The sequence below is a fragment of the Coregonus lavaretus genome (assembly GCF_964263955.1).
Source record: "Coregonus lavaretus genome assembly, chromosome: 5".
NCBI classification, from domain to species: domain Eukaryota; kingdom Metazoa; phylum Chordata; class Actinopteri; order Salmoniformes; family Salmonidae; genus Coregonus; species Coregonus lavaretus.
Genome location: NC_139992.1, coordinates 26,103,542 through 26,120,047, shown reverse-complemented (window position 1 = coordinate 26,120,047; position 16,506 = coordinate 26,103,542).

Here is a 16,506-nt window from a genome sequence, read left to right as displayed (position 1 = left end):
CGGGCAGTTTGGAAGCGTTTGTTCAGGCCTCTAGACATGCAAGTGATATAAAACACCAAATACAGTATTTGTAAAAGTGCTGCAACTGTCACGGATTCTGCCGAGGCTGCTCCTCCTCCTTGCTTGGGCAGGCTTCGGCGTTCGTCGTCCCCGGAGTACTAGCTGCTGCCGATCGATGTTTCGGTGTTTGTCTAGTTTAGTCTGTATTGTTTACACCTGTTCTCCATTATGTTTGATTGTATGCCCTATATTTACCCCTGTCTCTCATTTGGATTTTGTGTGTGATTGTTTCTTTGTGACGTGTGTCGTTGGTGAGCGGGTTAGTTCCTCCCTGTGTGGAGGTATTCTGTTTCGTGTTCTTGCATTCTGAGTAAAGTACGTTTCCGAGAGTGTCCTGCGCCTGACTCCTTCCACCGCATTTCACTGACATTCGTGACAGAATCACACACCACGACATGGAGTCAGCAGGAGCGGCGGTGCCAACGGGATCACTGGAAGAGCACGTTTTACAACAGGCGGCTATGCTCCAGGATCTTGGTACCGCCATGGAAGGGGTGATGAACACCTTGAGGCGATGGGAAAGAGGAGGTTTGCCCACACTTCCTCCAACGATACCACCACCATCAGCCATACCCATCGTTTCACATCTGGAGTCCAGTGGGATTCGGCTCTCGCTCCCGAGGGCTTATGATGGCACCGCAGCCGGGTGTCAGGGTTTCCTGCTCCAAGTGGAACTCTACCTGGCAACCATCCACCCGGCGCCCTCGGGATACGAGAGTGTGTCCGCCCTCATCTCCTGTCTGTCCGGCAAGGCACTGGAGTGGGCCAACGCCGAGTGGGGGGGAATAGACACCGCTACAGTAAACTATGCGGAGTTCACCCGCCGCTTCAGGGCGGTGTTCGATCATCCCCCAGAGGGGAAGGCGGCGGGTGAGCGTCTGTTCCACCTCAGACAGGGGAAGAGGAGCGCGCAGGAGTTCGCACTGGACTTCCGGACTCTGTCTGCCAATGCGGGATGGAATGAGAGGGCCCTCATCGACCACTACAGGTGCAGCTTAAGGGAGGACGTTCATAGAGAGTTGGCCTGCAGGGACACCAACCTAAGCTTCGATCAGCTGGTGGACATGTCGATTCGCCTAGATACCCTGTTGGCTACCCGCGGACGTCCGGAGCTGGGGCCATCCATTCCATCCCCCAGCACTTCCGAGCCGAGCCCTATGGAGCTCGGGGGTGCTGGTGCTAGGGAGACTAGGAGGGAGACCAGGAGAGAAGCCGTCCCCTGCACCAACTGTGGCCGCAGAGGACACACTGCGGTTCGGTGCTGGGGAGGGTCTCCTAGGAATCGAGGCAGTAGGCAACGCACTGATGAGTCATTCCAGGTGAGTAAGCACCCAACTCACCCAGAGCTCTCTGTTGTACATATGTGTATTAAAGTTGTGTTTCCAGAGGTTTCTCCTCACTCCCAGCATAAGGCGCTAGTAGATTCAGGCGCAGCTGGGAATTTTATCGATCGCCATTTCACCTATAAGTTAGGGATCCCTATTGTACCAGTCGATGTGCCCTTCCCCATCCATGCCCTAGATAGCCGTCCTTTGGGGTCGGGATTGATTAGGGAGGTCACAGCGCCACTTAAGATGAAGACGCAGAAGGGCCATGAGGAGATTATACAGTTGTATTTGATTGACTCTCCTGCGTTTCCTGTGGTGTTGGGGCTTCCCTGGTTAACATCTCATGACCCCAACATTTCATGGCAACAGAGGGCTCTCAAGGGATGGTCTGATCAGTGTGTGGGGCGGTGTGTAGGTGTTTCCGTAGGGGCAACGACGGTGGAAAGTCCGAAACAAATGCCCACAATGCACATTCCTCCTGAGTATGCCGATTTGGCACTCGCCTTCTGTAAGAAGAAGGCGACTCAATTACCACCTCATCAACAGGGGGATTGTGCGATATACCTCCAGGTTGGCGCTGCGCTCCCTCGTAGTCATGTGTATCCTCTGTCTCAGGAGGAGACGGCAGCTATGGAGATATACGTCACCGAATCCTTGAGACAAGGATACATACGGCCGTCCACTTCCCCTGCATCCTCAAGTTTCTTTTTTGTGAAGAAGAAGGATGGGGGTTTACGCCCGTGTATTGATTACCGTGGTCTCAATCAGATTACAATTAAATACAGCTATCCTCTCCCTCTGATTGCTAGTATGACGGAGTCATTACACGGGGCGCGATTCTTCACAAAATTGGATCTCAGGAGCGCTTACAACCTGGTGCGCATTAGGGAGGGAGATGAGTGGAAGACAGCATTCAGTACCACCTCGGGTCACTATGAGTACCTCGTCATGCCATATGGTTAATGAATGCTCCTTCAGTCTTCCAATCATTTGTGGACGAGATTTTCCGGGATTTGCATGGACAGGGGGTAGTGGTGTATATTGATGACATTCTAATATACTCCGCTACACGAACCGAGCATGTGTCCCTGGTACGTCGGGTGCTGGGTAGACTGTTGGAGCATGACCTGTATGTGAAGGCGGAGAAATGTCTGTTTTTCCAGGAGTCCATCTCCTTCCTGGGACATCGGTTGTCCGCGTCAGGGGTGGAGATGGAGATTGACCGAGTTTCAGCCGTGCGTAATTGGCAGACTCCCACTACGGTTAAGGAGGTGCAGCGTTTTTTGGGTTTTGCCAATTACTACCGGAGGTTTATCCGGGGCTTTGGACAGGTAGCAGCTCCCATCACCTCCCTGCTAAAGGGGGGCCCGGTGCGTTTGCAGTGGTCGGCTGAGGCGGACAGGGCGTTTAGACATTTGAAGGACCTGTTCACCTCGGTTCCGGTGCTGGCACATCCGGATCCCTCTTTGGCGTTCCAAGTTGAGGTGGATGCGTCCGAGGCGGGGATCGGTGCTATACTGTCTCAGCGCTCGGGCACGCCTCCAAAACTCCGCCCCTGTGCTTTCTATTCTAAGAAGCTCAGTCCGGCGGAACGCAATTATGACGTGGGGGACAGGGAGCTGCTAGCGGTGGTTCAAGCCCTGAAGGTGTGGAGGCATTGGCTTGAGGGGGCTAAACAGCCTTTTCTCATTCTGACTGACCATCGTAACCTGGAGTACATCCGGGCAGCGAGGAGACTGAACCCTCGTCAGGCTAGGTGGGCCATGTTTCTTGCCCGGTTTGTATTTAAGCTCACTTATATCCCAGGGTCACAGAACGTTAAGGCAGACGCCCTGTCCCGACGATATGACACAGAGGAGAGGTCCATTGAGCCCACTCCCATACTTCCGGAGTCTTGTCTAGTGGCACCGGTGGTGCGGGAGGTCGATGTGGAAATCGAGCGGGCGTTACATACCGACCCTACTCCCCCAGAGTGTCCAGAGGGGCGGAGGTACGTGCCGCTCGAGGTACGTGATCGACTGATATATTGGGCTCACACGTCACCCTCCTCTGGTCATCCTGGTATTGGTCGGACGGTGCACTGCCTTAGCGGGAAGTACTGGTGGCCCACCTTAGCTAGGGACGTGAGGGTTTACGTTTCTTCCTGCTCGGTGTGCGCCCAGTGTAAGGCGCCTAGACACCTGCCCAAAGAGAAGTTACAACCTCTTCCCGTTCCACAACGGCCGTGGTCTCACCTGTCGGTGGATTTTGTCACGGACCTTCCCCCCTCCCAGGGGAATACCACGATCTTGGTCGTTGTGGATCGGTTTTCTAAGGCCTGCCGTCTCATTCCTATGCCAGGTCTTCCTACAGCCCTACAAACGGCCGACGCCCTGTTTACTCACGTTTTCCGGCACTACGGGGTGCCTGAGGATATAGTGTCTGATCGGGTCCCCAGTTCACCTCTAGAGTTTGGAGGGCGTTTATGGAACGTTTGGGGGTCTTGATTAGCCTTACCTCGGGTTTTCACCCTGAGAGTAATGGGCAGGTGGAGAGAGTAAACCAGGATGTGGGTAGGTTTCTGAGGTCCTATTGCCAGGACCGGCAGGAGGAGTGGTCGGTGTATATCCCCTGGGCAGAGATAGCCCAAAACTCACTCCGCCACTCCTCCACTAATCTTACGCCTTTTCAGTGTGTGTTGGGTTATCAGCCGGTTCTGGCACCCTGGCATCAGAGACAGATCGAAGGTCCTGCGGTGGATGAGTGGTTTCGGCGCCCGGAGGAGACATGGAACGCTGCGCATGTCCATCTGCAGCGGGCCATCAGACGGCAAAAGGCGAGTGCCGATCGCCACCGCAGTGAGGGTCCGGTTTACGCACCGGGAGATCGGGTCTGGCTCTCGACCCAAAACCTGCCCCTTCGCCTGCCCTGCCGGAAGCTGGGTCGGCGGTTGGTGGGGCCATTTAAAGTCCTGAGGAGATTGAACGAGGTATGTTATAGGTTACAACTGCCCATTAATTACCGCATTAACCCCTCGTTCCATGTGTCTCTCCTCAGGCCGGTGGTAGCTGGTCCACTCCAGGAGAATGAGATACGAGAGGCTCCTCCGCTCCCACTAGACATCGAGGGGGCTCCGGCGTACTCAGTCCGTTCCATCGTGGATTCGAGGCGTCGGATGGGGGGTCAGCAGTATCTCGTGGAGTGGGAGGGGTACGGTCCGGAGGAACGGTGCCGGGTCCCCGGAGTGCTAGCTGCTGCCGATCGATGTTTCTGTGTTTGTCTAGTTTAGTCTGTATTGTTTACACCTGTTCTCCATTATGTTTGATTGTATGCCCTATATTTACCCCTGTCTCTCATTTGGATTTTGTGTGTGATTGTTTCTTTGTGACGTGTGTCGTAGGTGAGCGGGTTAGTTCCTCCCTGTGTGGAGGTATTCTGTTTCGTGTTCTTGCATTCTGAGTAAAGTACGTTTCCGAGAGTTCTGTGTCCTGCGCCTGACTCCTTCCACCGCATTTCACTGACATTCGTGACAGCAACATACAAATAACTTGCATCCAACCTGCTTGCATCAATCACATGTACGTACAGTAAAATGCCAATATTTAAATTACAGTAGTATTTACTTTCTTACAGAATAGTAGGCTAATTTTACAGTATTATACTGTATCATTGCTCTGATATTACAATAACTTACAGGAAACTGGTGGCAAGTTACTGTGAATATTACAGTAATGTACTTGGCACTAACCAGAGATGGGCAAAGAAACGTCAAAAGGTATCTTGTAACAAATACAAAATACCTTGAAGACCAGTGTATCTTTAACTACAACAACATTCTCAGTAACAGTTACAGAAATGTTTCACCAACCTTAGTTTAATGCACTGACTATACATCACTCCGGACAAAAGCGTATGGTAAATTACCAAAATGTAAATGTAAAAATGAACACTTGCAAAGCACACTGCTGGGTATTATTCTAATGAGCTCCGCCCTCAAAAACAATGTATATTTTGATCAAATTTATCCTTGTTTGGGGGTGGAGCTCATTAGAATAATACCCAGCAGTGTGCTTTGCAAGCGTTCATTTTTACATTTACATTTTGGTCATTAGTGTCACGGTTTCGGCCGAGGCTGCTTCTCCTCCTTGTTCAGGCAGGCTTCGGCGGTCGTCGTCTCCGGAGTACTAGCTGCCACCGTTCTATGTTTCGATGTTCGTTTGGTTTGGTCTGTTTGTACACCTGTTCTTTGTTAGTGTTGATTATGTGCCCTATAAGTTCTCTTAGGTTTTGTCATGTGTTGTGTGTAATTGTTTCGTGTCAGCTTGGCGTCAGTTTGCGCTCTCTCGTTCTGTTTTGTTTGGAGAGAGTGTCCGCACTGTGTGCGCAGTTTGGGTTACGCACTGTTTCCTGTGTGCGTAATTGTTTCGCTTGCCCTCCGGCTGGGATTTTGCCGTGAGTCTTTTTGTATTGTTTGATCCTCACTAAAGACTGTTGAAGAGCCTCTGTTGTCCTGCGCTTGATTTCTGCACCACATCTACGCTCAGCCCTTGACAATTAGCAGACAATCTTATCCAGAACGACTTACACTAAACTAAGGCATATAACCAAGAACATATCACAGTCATAGCAAGGAAAACGATTATTTTACAGTTACCGAGAATGTTGTTGTAGTTAAGCGGGCTACTTGCAAGTTTATTGTTGTATTTGAAAATACAAAATACATATATTCTCATTAAAGTGGTACAAAATACATGAATCGTACTTCGGGCCAGCGAAATATAAAAAATAAAATAGGTTTATCAAATACCTGCAACAGAAACTTTGCCCATCGTTGGCACTAGCTGCTTGCACTCATTGCAAAAGTTTATTAACCACTGCGCTTCCAGAAATGCACTATCAATTCTAGAAATACAGCACGTTGCTGTAGTCAGGTTATACAGTAATATACTGTACATTTGTGTTTCAGTAAAGGTCCTGTAAATCTACAATAATTTACTGCCTTCTGTGATGCCAGTATTTTACTGTACATCTACAGTAACCTACTGGCTACTGTGCTGCCAGTAATTCACTGTAAAAATTACAGATTTTTTTACAGTGCAGTCAACACGCTGGGCTCGGGCCTATTCCGTTTGAGACTCAGGGGACTCGGCATGGACTCGGGCTCGGGGGGCTTCATGTGGGCCAAGCTTTTCCAGAGTCCGGCAGAATCATATTACTATGGGCTCCGGCTAATGGTACTCGGGCCAAGTCCACTTCAGATTATTCGGGCCAATAAACCTTTTCAGTAGGGCCATTTTAGGTTTTTATCTGGCAGGTGATGAAATACCAATTTAAAAAACATAAGAAATGTGATATACACTACATATACAAAAGTATGTGGACACCCCTTCAAATTAGTGGATTTGTCTATTTCAGCCACACTTGTTGCTGACAGGTGTATAAAATCGAGCACACAGCCATAGACAAATATTGGCAGTAGAATGGCCTTACTGAAGAGCTCAGTGACTTTCAACATGGCACCGTCATAGGATGCCACCTTTTCAACAAGTCAGTTCGTAAAATTTCTGCCCTGTTAGAGCTTCCCCGGTCAACTGTAAGTGCTGTTATTGTGAAGTGGAAACATCTAGGAGCAACAACGGCTCAACCGCGAAGTGGTAGGCCACACAAGCTCACAGAACGGGACCGGCGAGTGCTGAAGTGTGTGGCGCATAAAAATGTTCTGTCCTCGGTTGCAACACTCACTACCGAGTTCCAAACTGCCTCTGGAAGCAACTGGGTTTCCATGGCCGAGCAGCTGCACGCAAGCCTAAGATCACCATGCGCAATGCCAAGTGTCGGCTGGAGTGGTGTAAAGCTCGCCACCATTGGACTCTGGAGCAGTGGAAATGGCTTCACCATCTGGCAGTCTGACAGACGAATCTGGGTTTGGCGGATACCGGTTGTCTGTGCGGTTGGTCCCTTTTGGAGGTTGGAATGTGACACAATATATCCACAGGAAAGTATAATTACATCAACTTTTTAAAGCGCTGGAAGTGTGTTCAGATTTCTATCACCTGAAGCATGCGTGAACATAGACTCTAGGGGGTTAAATAGTAGCCATACATACAGTAATGGCAGTGTAGTACAATATAAGGAATACTTGTATAGTGGTGCAATAGAGGCAACAGCAGTGTGAGTGTAGACATGTGCCAAGACTCATCTTGTAACAAGAACACGGAGAGAATATATATTTCCATTCTCACCAATGGACAATAAAGTGTCTTCTGCTTTTCCCAACACCTTGCAGTGCAGCACCCCTGGGTGGAGAGCAATTGTGGGGGATGAAGTTCCTTGCTCAAGGGCACAATATGGTACATGGGAGCCTTCCAGCTGCCAGTTCAGTTCTATACCCATTTTTGTGTCGTCCTGGGCTTGAACCATCACAGTCATGGCATCACACTCATTCATTGCTCCTGTATTAGCCTAGCCCTAGAGCACGGTTTCCTGATCCTGGTCCTAGGGAACCAAAGGGGTGCACATTTTAGTTTTTGCCTTAGCACTACACATCTGATTCAAATCATCAAAGCTTGATACGTTGATCATTTGACTCCACTGTGTAGTGTTACAACAAAAATAAGAATGTGCGTGGTCTAAGGCACTGCATCGCAGTGCTAGCTGTGCCACTAGATATCCTGGTTCGAGGCCAGGCTCTGTCGCAGCCGGCGACAGGACAACAACCCTAAGCACACAGCCAAGACAGCACAGGTGTGGCTTTGGGACAAGTCTCTGAATGTCCATGAGTGGCCCAGCCAGAGCCCAGACTTGAAACCTATCTAACATCTCTGGAGAGACCTGAAAATATCAATGCAGTGATACTCCCCATCCAACCTGACAGAGCTTGAGAGGATCTGCAGAGAAGAATGGGGGGAAACTCCCCAAATACAGATGTGCCAAGATTTTAGCGTCATACTCAAGAAGACTCGAGGCTGTCTGTAATCGCTGCCAAAGGTGCTTCAACAAAGTACTGAGTAAAGGGTCTGAATACTTATGTAAATGTGATACTTCAGTTTTTTATATTTAATACATTTGCTAAAATTTCTAAAAACCCAATTTTTTATTTTGTCTTTATGGGGTATTGTGTGTATATTGATGAGGGGGAAAAAACAATTTAATCAATTTTAGAATAAGGCTGTAACGTAACAAAATGTGGAAAAAGTCAAGGGGTCTGAATACTTTCCGAATGCACCGTAACCCCCCACAATTGCTCTCCATCCAGGGGCTCTGTACTGCTGCTGACCTTTGGATTTGGCTTCAGACCAATCACATTGCCCCAAAAGCCAAGCGTAATTTATAGTTGGATCTCATTGTGCTGTTGTCTAGCTAGCTAAAATTGTCCCTTTCCTTTATTAGCCATGGATGGAGATAGGGATTTGGACTTGTGTTTTTACGAAATTCTCCATACTGGCCAATGATTATAACAGCGATTCTGATCCAACCATAAATTCATACATTGTGACCCTGGCCTGAGAGGATGGAAGTTCAACATGTAGCTAGATGTAGTAGGCTAATGTTAACTAGCTGGCCTGGCATCTTAGCCAGGTAGCCTAGGACAATAAAACTAAAAGCATGTATTGTATCATGACAAAATCATAGACCGTTTAGGCAACATGAAAGAGAAAGATGCCATTGGTGTTTCTCTACAAGTAGGGTGAATTAACATGTTTTATCTACTTGCACGCACACGCAACCTCACACACAAACACAGAAATCAGTACCATGGACAGCCACATCATATTTCACGTACAGTGAGGGAAAAAAGTATTTGATCCCCTGCTGATTTTGTACGTTTGCCCACTGACAAAGACATGATCAGTCTATAATTTGAATGGTAGGTTTATTTGAACAGTGAGAGACAGAATAAAATAACATAAATACAGAAAAACGCATGTAAAAAATGTTATGAATTGATTTGCATTTTAATGAGGGAAATAAGTATTTGACCCCTCTGCAAAACATGACTTAGTACTTGGTGGCAAAACCCTTGTTGGCAATCACAGAGGTCAGACGTTTCTTGTAGTTGGCCACCAGGTTTGCACACATCTCAGGAGGGATTTTGTTCCACTCCTCTTTGCAGATCTTCTCCAAGTCATTAAGGTTTTGAGGCTGACGTTTGGCAACTCGAACCTTCAGCTCCCTCCACAGATTTTCTATGGGATTAAGGTCTGGAGACTGGCTAGGCCACTCCAGGACCTTAATGTGCTTCTTCTTGAGCCACTCCTTTGTTGCCTTGGCCGTGTGTTTTGGGTCATTGTCATGCTGGAATACCCATCCACGACCCATTTTCAATGCCCTGGTTGAGGGAAGGAGGTTCTCACCCAAGATTTGACGGTACATGGCCTCGTCCCTTTGATGAAGTGAAGTTGTCCTGTCCCCTTACCAGAAAAACACCCCCAAAGCATAATGTTTCCACCTCCATGTTTGACGGTGGGGATGGTGTTCTTGAGTAATAGGCAGCATTCCTCCTCCTCCAAACACGGCGAGTTGAGTTGATGTCAAAGAGCTCGATTTTGGTCTCATCTGACCACAACACTTTCACCCAGTTCTCCTCTGAATCATTCAGATGTTCATTGGCAAACTTCAAACGGCCCTGTATATGTGTTTCTTGAGCAGGGGGACCTTGCGGGCGCTGCAGGATTTCAGTCCGTTACGGCGTAGTGTGTTACCAATTGTTTTCTTGGTGACTATGGTCCCAGCTGCCTTGAGATCATTGACAAGATCCTCCCGTGTAGTTCTGGGCTGATTCCTCACCGTTCTCATGATCATTGCAACTCCATGAGGTGAGATCTTGCATGGAGCCCCAGGCCGAGGGAGATTGACAGTTCTTTTGTGTTTCTTCCATTTGCGAATAATCGCACCAACTGTTGTCTCCTTCTCACCAAGCTGCTTGGCGATGGTCTTGTAGCCCATTCCAGCCTTGTAATATAATAATAATTATATGCCATTTAGCAGACGCTTTTATCCAAAGTGACTTACAGTCATGCGTGCATACATTTTTTGTGTATGGGTGGTCCTGGGGATCGAACCCACTACCTTGGCGTTACAAGCGCCGTGCTCTACCAGCTGAGCTACAGAGGACCACTTGTGTAGGTCTACAATCTTGTCCCTGACATCCTTGGAGAGCTATTTGGTTTTTAACCTACCATTAAAATTATAGACTGATCATTTCTTTGTCAGTGGGCAAACGTACAAAATCAGCAGGGGATCAAATACTTTTTTCCCTCACTGTACGTTGATTGGACTAAATCGTTTTTGGTATCTTTTAGCTGTCACTGTATTAGACTAAGCATAGGTGATTAGTATTAGATGATGTTGAAATGTTGAAGTTTAAATGGTGCTGGAATAGTGGAGGCAGCACCTGTTTTCTTTGCGACTTGCGGTACCTCTACGTGGTTCTAAATCAATAGTGGTTTAGTTGTCCAAACATTTCGGAAACATTAACTTGCTTGACCATGCTGTAGGTCATGTAACTGTTTGTTATATGCAATATGCTCTGTGGACTTCACCGGACAGAGGTTGCTCTCCGGTTTTGTGATGAAACAAAGGTGTGGTTGAATTTATTCTGCCACTGTGTCTTCTTATTGTCTCGGCCTTAGGCATATACAGTATATCACAGTGTCAAGGCATATGAACTAACAGGTTATAGCGCAAATAACGCAATTATCACAACACATAGGTTGTAATATGGCATTTTTTTCCTGCCGTGGCTTTCCCACGCACCGCTACTGGTGGTAGGCCTGATCACCAACGACGATGAGACAGCCTATAGGGAGGAGGACAGAGACCTGGCAGTGTGGTGCCAGGACAACAACTTCTCCCTCAACGTCAGCAAGACCAAGGAGCTGATCGTGGACAACAGGAAACAGAGGGCCGAGCACACCCCCATTCACATCGACTGGGCTGTATCACTAAGGACCTATCATGGTACAAACACACTAACACAGTCGTGAAGAGGGCACGGCAACGCCTCTTCCCCCTCAGGAGACTGAAAAGATTTGGCATGGGCCCGCAGATCCTCAAAACGTTCTAAAGCTACACCATTGAGAGCATCTTGACTGGCTGCATAACCGCTTGGTATGGAAATTGCTTGGCATCCAACCGTAAGACACTACAGAGGGTAGTGTGTACGGTCCAGTACATCACTGGGGCCAAGCTCCCTGCCACCCAGGACCTCTATACCAGGCGGTCAGGCCCTAAAAATGTTAAAAGACTCCAGCCACCCAAGTCATAGACTGTTCTCTCTGCTACCATATGGCAAACGGTAGTGGAGCGCCAAGTCTGGAACCAAAAGGCTCCTGAACAGCTTCTACCCCCAAACCATAAGACTGCTAAACAGTTAATCAAATGGCTACACTGACTATTTGCATTGACCCCCTTTTTATTTGCGCCGTCTTTATGCACACTCACTGGACTCTAACCACACACTCACACATACTACACTGACACTCCAACACACACACTACATACGCTCACACACACAAAACACACACACAGATATTGACACCAAACACACACACATGTTCTCACACTTTGACACTCTTCACATACGTTGCTGCTACTCTGTTTATTATCTATCCTGATTGTCTAGTCACTTTTACCCCTACCTACATGTACATATTACCTCAATTACCTCAACTACCTCGTACTCCTGCACATTGACTCGGTGCTGTCACTCCTTGTATACTGAACAAAAATATACGCAACATGTAAAGTGTTGGTCTAAATGCAACATGTAAAGTGTTTGTCCCATGTTTCATGAGCTGAAATAAAAGATCCCTGAAACTTGCACAAAAAGCTAATTTCTCTCAAATGTTGTTCACAAATTTGTTTACATCCCTGTTAGTGAGCATTTCTCCTTTGCCAATATAATGTATCCAGATGTGGCATATCAAGAAGCTGATTAAACAGCATGACTATTACACCGGTGCGCCTTGTGTTGGGGACAATAAAAGGCCACTCTAAAATTTGTTTTGTCACACAACACAATGCCACAGATGTTCCAAGTTTTGAGGGAGTGTGCAATTGGCATGCGGATTGCAGTAACATCCACCAGAGCTGTTGCCAGAGAATGTAATGTTAATTTCTCTACCATGTCCTTTTAGAGAATTTGGTAGCACGTCCAACCGGCCTCACAACCGCAAACCACCTGTAACCAGGCCAGCTCAGCACCTCCACGTCCGGCTTCTTCACCAGCAGGATCGTCTGAGACCAGCCACCCGGACAGCTGATTAAGCTGAGTATTTCTGTCTAAAATAAAGCCCTTTTGTGGGGAATAACTCATTCTGATTGGCTGGGCTTTGCTCCCCAGTGGATGGCCAGTCTCCCAAGTGGGTGGGCCTATGCCTTTCCAGGCCCACCCATGGCTGCGCCCCTGCCCAGTCATGTGAGATTAGGGCCTAATTAATGTATTTCAATTGACTGATTTCCTTATATGAACTGTAACTCAGTAAAATTGTTCAAATTGTTGCATTTATATTTTAGTTCAGTATATATAGTCTCGTTATTGTTATTTTATTGTGTTACTATAATTTTCTGGATTGGTTGTTTGACTCACGTGACTTCCGTCTCGCTTCCGCATTGTCTCCGTGCTGCTGTGCTGTTTGTTGCTACTTGGCTACCTGCCAAACTATTCACGTTTTACTTTTAATAAATGTTTAATCAATCTCTGTGTTCAACAAATTTACCAACTTTTTAGTTTTGTCCTCACTCATCTTTTTTCGTTAAACTTTTTCACCCCGGACGTTTATCCCGAGACAGAAGAGTCATTTTCCTGTGCGTTTTAGCTGCCAACTTTACGTTATTTTCCTTTTTTCCATCGCAACTTTTTTCCCTTATTCAACTTTTTCACTCCGGACGCTTTATCTGGACATGGTTCATCAACATCTTCAACAGCCGAAGCTAAGTAGTAACATTAACATGATGTCTTCTAATTGCAGTCGCTGTACTCATAATATACAGGAGAACGATCGCCTTACGGCGAGAATAGCTGTGCTACAAGCCCAGCTTCAGACGCAATCGTTAGGCAAGGGTAATCTCAGTGTAGGAAAGGAAGAAACAGCATCTGTGCCACCAGTAAGTACAGACAGTAACGTTAGTATAAATCCCCCCGCACAGTCCCCGCAGCCGGACAACTTTCTCATGGCTTCTGGAGGGAAATACTGTTGGAATGCTCAACCGGTGTCGCTCATTCAGCCGACAGAAACCTTCAACCGGTTTTCCCCATTATGTAGCGAGTCGGAGTCTGAGTCTGAGTCTTCTCTAGTCTCTACTCCTCCCGTTACGGGGTCTGAGACGCCGAAGGCTCCCACCATTAGCTCTGACAAATTGAAAACCCTAGTCATTGGCGACTCCATTACCCGCAGTATTAGACTTAAAACGAATCACCCAGCGATCATACACTGTTTACCAGGGGGCAGGGCTACCGACGTTAAGGCTAATCTAAAGATGGTGCTGGCTAAAGCTAAAACTGGCGAGTGTAGAGAGTATAGAGATATTGTTATCCACGTCGGCACCAACGATGTTAGGATGAAACAGTCAGAGGTCACCAAGTGCAACATAGCTTCAGCGTGTAAATCAGCTAGAAAGATGTGTCGGCATCGAGTAATTGTCTCTGGCCCCCTCCCAGTTAGGGGAAGTGACGAGCTCTACAGCAGAGTCTCAGCACTTAATCGCTGGTTGAAAACTGTTTTCTGCCCCTCCCAAAAGATAACATTTGTGGATAATTGGCCCTCTTTCTGGGACTCACCCACAAACAGGACCAAGCCTGACCTGCTGAGGAGTGACGGACTCCATCCTAGCTGGAGGGGTGCTCTCCTCTTATCTACCAACATAGAGAGGGCTCTAACTCCTCTAGCCCCACAGTGAAATAGGGTGCAGGCCAGGCAGCAGGCTGTTAGCCAACCTGCCAGCTTAGTGGAGTCTGCCAATAGCACAGTCAGTGTAGTCAGCTCAGCCATACCCATTGAGACTGTGTCTGTGCCTCGACCTAGGTTGGGCAAAACTAAACATGGCGGTGTTCACCCTAGCAATCTTATTAGGATAAAGACCTCCTCCATTCCTGCCATTATTGAAAGAGATCGTGATACCTCACATCTCAAAATAGGGTTACTTAATGTTAGATCCCTCACTTCAAAGGCAGTCATAGTCAATGAACTAATCACTGATCATAATCTTGATGTGATTGGCCTGACTGAAACATGGCTTAAGCCTGATGAATTTGCTGTGTTAAATGAGGCTTCACCTCCTGGTTACACTAGTGACCATATTCCCCGTGCATCCCGCAAAGGCGGAGGTGTTGCTAACATTTACGATAGCAAATTTCAATTTACAAAAAAAAAAATGGCGTTTTCATCTTTTGAGCTTCTAGTCATGAAATCTATGCAGCCTACTCAATCACTTTTTATAGCTACTGTTTACAGGCCTCCTGGGCCATATACAGCGTTCCTCTCTGAGTTTCCTGAATTCCTATCAGACCTTGTAGTCATAGCAGATCATATTCTAATTTTTGGTGATTTTAATATTCACATGGAGAAGTCCACAGACCCACTCCAAAAGTCTTTCGGAGCCATTATCGACTCAGTGGGTTTTGTCCAACATGTCTCTGGACCTACTCACTGCCACAGTCATACTCTGGACCTAGTTTTGTCCCATGGAATAAATGTTGTAGATCTTAATGTTTTTCCACAAAATCCTGGACTATCGGACCACCATTTTATTACATTTGCAATCGCAACAAATAATCTGCTCAGACCCCAACCAAGGAGCATCAAAAGTCGTGCTATAAATTCTCAAACAACACAAAAATTCATTGATGCCCTTCCAGACTCCTTCTGCCTACCCAAGGACGTCAGAGGACAAAAATCAGTTAACCACTTAACTGAGGAACTCAATTTAACCTTGCGCAATACCCTAGATGCAGTTGCACCCCTAAAAACGAAAAACATTTGTCATAAGAAACTAGCTCCCTGGTATACAGAAAATACCCGAGCTTTGAAGCAAGCTTCCAGGAAATTGGAACGGAAATGGCGCCACACCAAACTGGAAGTCTTCCGACTAGCTTGGAAAGACAGTACCGTGCAGTACCGAAGAGCCCTCACTGCTGCTCGATCATCCTACTTTTCCAACTTAATCGAGGAAAATAAGAACAATCCAAAATTTCTTTTTGATACTGTTGCAAAGCTAACTAAAAAGCAGCATTCCCCAAGAGAGGATGGCTTTCACTTTAGCAGTGATAAATTCATGAACTTCTTTGAGGAAAAGATCATGACCATTAGAAAGCAAATTACGGACTCCTCTTTGAATCTGCGTATTCCTCCAGGGCTTAGCTGTCCTGGATCTGCACAGCTCTGCGAGGGCCTGGGATCGGGAGAGACACTTAAGTGTTTTAGTACTATATCTCTTGACACAATGATGAAAATAATCATGGCCTCTAAACCTTCAAGCTGCATACTGGATCCTATTCCTACTAAACTGCTGAAGGAGCTGCTTCCTGTGCTTGGCCCTCCTATGTTGAACATAATAAACAGCTCTCTATCCACCGGATGTGTACCAAACTCACTAAAAGTGGCAGTGATAAAGCCTCTCTTGAAAAAGCCAAACCTTGACCCGGAAAATATAAAAAACTATCGGCCTATATCGAATCTTCCATTCCTCTCAAAATTTTTTGAAAAAGCTGTTGCGCAGCAACTCACTGCCTTTCTGAAGACAAACAATGTATACGAAATGCTTCAGTCTGGTTTTAGACCCCATCATAGCACTGAGACTGCACTTGTGAAGGTGGTAAATGACCTTTTAATGGCGTCAGACCGAGGCTCTGCATCTGTCCTCGTGCTACTAGACCTTAGTGCTGCCTTTGACACCATCGATCACCACATTCTTTTGGAGAGACTGGAAACCCAAATTGGTCTACACGGACAAGTTCTGGCCTGGTTTAGATCCTACCTGTCGGAAAGATATCAGTTTGTCTCTGTGAATGGTCTGTCCTCCGACAAATCAACTGTACATTTCGGTGTTCCTCAAGGTTCCGTTTTAGGACCACTATTGTTTTCACTATATATTTTACCTCTTGGGGATGTTATTCGAAAACATAATGTTAACTTTCACT